General features: G+C 40.6%; 1 pseudogene; it reads right to left on the bottom strand.

The window, feature by feature from the left end:
- Nucleotides 1-1,691: 1,691 nt before the first annotated feature.
- Nucleotides 1,692-2,921, bottom strand: LOC149165755 (UDP-glycosyltransferase 72B1 pseudogene; annotated as a pseudogene).
- Nucleotides 2,922-3,958: the final 1,037 nt, after the last annotated feature.

Below are 3,958 nucleotides of genomic sequence, written 5' to 3'. Positions count from 1 at the left end.
ACGCCGCAAGCTTGCTAAGCACCTCATAGCAGAGGCAGCCGTGACTTACAGGGATGAAATAGATGAAGGTATCTGTAAGTTGATTGACAACTGGGAAGCTAAGATAAAACAAGAAAGGGAACCAGACGAGGAGATAGAACACTAGAGGATGATGGTTCCTGACCCAGGGAATACACGAGGTAGAATTATGCAATTCAAACACACCCTGTACTTGTACTTCTTGATGAAAATTCTGCTTGGCAAAGCGATGGAACAAATTTTTGTGGGGATGACAGTCACATTGCAGGGCCTGCCCAATTATAAAAATACATGGAGAAAATCCTATTTCAGTTGCACAAACAGGACATCAAGATGGATCATATTGACCGTCACATCCCTTGCATCGTGGAGCTGTATGGAATGCCAGAGGCAACTACTGAAGATCCTACCCCTGTAGCCTCAGACTCTGAGGAGCAGAATGTCAAGAAAGATTAGCTTCATTATGCTTAGTTTTTGTTTATGCAGGTAGCTTTTAAATTTTCTGTTGTTTATGTCAGTTGTTATAGTTATATAGTATTTGGACATGAAACTGAGACTTACCTAGCCTTGCTAGAAAGACTAAAGCAATTTTGTTTTTGGATGGTGTATAATGCTGACCGGTGGCCAACAGAGTCAGTTTCCCCTCAGGGGCGAGTTGAAGCCGCTTTGTAAAACTGTGTGGTGTAAATTTGCCTTATATATAATAGAAAATAAATGGTTCTGCCAAGCTTTACAAAAAGAATCATGTTACTTTTAATTACAATATCTCCCTTCTATTAAACTCGAGAGCATCTCTTAACATAGAAAATGTTATATATGTTAAAATATATAAAAAGTTTCAATTTTTTATATATGTTAAAATATATAAAAAGTTTCAATTTTTTATATATGTCAAAATAAGTTTAAATTTAATTTGAAAGGTTATATTTTTAATTAAATAATATTAAATATATAGACATATAATATATGAAAATGTTAAATTTTTAATCTATTTTAAATTTAATAATGTATTTATGCCGATAGCCATTATATTATGAGATTTCTATTAGTGATACTGTTCAGATTAGTTGTCCTCGACACGAATCTCAACAATGTAACAGCAGCCCGAGGAGGAAGACAATCTTCATTTGCATTAAACTTCTCCGACACGCTCGCTAGGCAAAAGGCCAGAGAATCTCTATTTAATGCAGAGAATTATTAAGGCTACATGTGCTTGATATATCATTAATTTTATAGAAATTATCAAAGTAATTACGCCGTAAGGCGTTTCCCTCTGAAATGAACTCCCCAAACTAGTGTCGTGTCAAAATGTGTGCCATTCGATTTTGTTGTTAGACGATTGGGTAATCATTAGCCGTTGATTTGAATTGAGCAATGCTAGGCGCGACGGTCCATACGAACCGCCAGCCGTCTTAACATCCAGATGTGACGTATCAAGCGAGACCTTTCAAGTTTCAAGTAGCAGGTGGTGTTTTAATGGCATGCATTTCCTTCCAAACAGAAGCCGCGTTGGCCAGCGCGTTGTATGAACTCCCTCCCTCCGCCATTGAAAACCGGGCCTTCCCCATCAATTTTGCCATCCCCTTCTTCATTTCCATTCCTCCCTCTCCTTCCATTAATTCCCTCGCCGCTCTTTCCACTTCCTCTCTCTTCCCCAATCCATCTGCTCCCTTCTATGCTTCAATTACCACCTTCATCTCCTTCACGAGAAGGAAGGCATTCATTCTCTGTTCAACAAAGAGAGGCCAAGCGATCATCAGCACTCCATGTAAGATTCTTTCGATCGTTGAATTCCAACCGCAATGAGAAAGGAAACCGCCTGTGGATGGATGAGAGAGGACACCAATCTGAGGCGCCCATGAATCCACCACAAATCCACGGTCCTGGGTTCGAGTCTCGAAACCCTCAGGTAGAACCTCCCTCATGTCTGCTTCGGCAGTCATCGTGGATTCAGTTGGAGGAGGAGGCTCCTTACGCAACACCCAAAGGAACCGCTGCCCGCTTGCTTCTAGCCCCAAAGCTAGTTCCCGAATCTGATTCTCCGACAGGGTGCCGTGGCTCCCGAAAGAAACAAACAGAACTGACGAGGCGGGCTGGCGGTCCAGCCATTTGAGGCAGCCCTCCTTCTCAAACTTCTCTTCAGATTCCGACAGAGGTGAAGCTATTAGCGGCCCAACGGGATAAATGGAAGGGGTCATTTCAACAGCGCTCAGAACCTTTCCTTCCTTGAGAGCTTTTATTTGTTCTGGTTCCATTTCTTGGCATGTATTTATCAGAATTCCACGAGCTTCCTGAAGCCGAAGGGAATGTTGAATGAACCAGTTGAATGAAATATCAGATCTGTCTAGAAGAGGGTCTGGCAAATCTATTCCGGGAATCGGCGGAAGGCCCGGCACTTCGATCGGGAAATCCACATCTTTGAAGGAAATTTCAATGTTGTGGACAAGTGTTGGAAGGTAGAGCATGATGCAGAGGAGAGAAGCCCCAGAAGTGGAGAATATGTAGCAAGGTATTTCCAGTTTGGAGGCGACATCCAACATGGGTGTACCGAAAAAATCGATTATGAAAGCGCAGATAGGAAACGAAAAGGATGTGAGAGCATCTTGCACTAATATTTTAGCTTTCTCCAATAGTAAGGGCATGCGTACAAAAATGTTCATCTCGGCATGATCCCCTTCGATCTGAACATCAAGGAGCTCTATGAAGCGGATCATGTCCCCTGACAAAGACGGCAGGGTGTGGTGAGGAGAGCCGTCCATCCATTTGGCGGTGAAGAAGGTGACAGAAAAGCCATGGTACACAGTCAACCGTTTTGCAAGCTCGAGAAGTGGGATGTGATGGCCTGACCCAAACCTAGGGAATATTGCGACAGGAGGCTTTTGGCTCTGCTCTTGCGACTCCATGAATGTCTCTATATTCCAACAAGCAAATGCCAATATTTGAAGGGTGGGTTCTGTAACGATGAAGCAGAGAATTTATAGTTATAAAACAAATGTATGAGCGCGCTTGCGTCGTAATGAATAATTTGGGGAGGCAGCCAAAACTAAAGTTTAAACAAATATATGACCCACCACGTTTTTGTTGTTCCGAGGACTTGGTAAAAGACTACAGACAATTTAGGGTGGATTTTTCATTCATTTGTTGACTTTGCAGTAGCATGTTGGCAATTTAGGAGAGACGTATGGAAAATGGCAGGACCCAGGGCTATATTAAACAGTTTAATTTTGCTTGCAACGTCAGTGCAGACATATGGACGATGCCACCACTATTTTAAACAGTTTAGTTTTGCTTGCCACGTCACTGCAGACATATGGGAAATTTAGGAGAGACGTATGGAAAATGGCAGGACCCGGGGCTATATTAAATAGTTTAATTTTGCTTGCAACGTCAGTGCAGACATATGGACGATGCCACCACTATATTAAACAGTTTAGTTGTGCTTGCAACAGATTCGTAAGTGATTAATATATATAACGTGGGTGGGGGGATGATTTTTAAAAATATATGTTGTGTTTTTTATTTATTGGGTAATACTGTCATGACATTAATCTTTAGAGCTTTTGACTAAGCTGTTAGATTGGCATCACAGAAGTATTATCAATTTTCTACAAACATGAATTATAACTTAACAACATAAAAATTCAAATGAAATAAGGCCTAATCCTTTAATCTAAGTCTATAATAGCTTCACTTGTAGGAAATCAAGTTGCAATATTTCATTGCCTATATGGGTAAATGGCTTATGTAACAATACCTTGTTCACTATGTAGTTAATGATTAAAAGAAGATTAACAAACATTCATCCAATAATTACTATTTAGCTAAGAAATATGGAAGACATGCAATCAAGCTTCAATACTCTAAGTAGTATCCACTATGGTTCCACTAGTATAAAGGAAATTTATAGCAGTTTATCACAACTCAGTGATTAGATAGCATT

Source organism: Pinus tabuliformis, chromosome 5_1 (genome assembly GCF_031772625.1).
Source record: "Pinus tabuliformis cultivar Carrire ecotype Pingquan chromosome 5_1, CPIR1, whole genome shotgun sequence".
NCBI classification, from domain to species: Eukaryota; Viridiplantae; Streptophyta; class Pinopsida; order Pinales; family Pinaceae; genus Pinus; species Pinus tabuliformis.
This window is presented reverse-complemented; position numbering and strand designations above follow the sequence as displayed.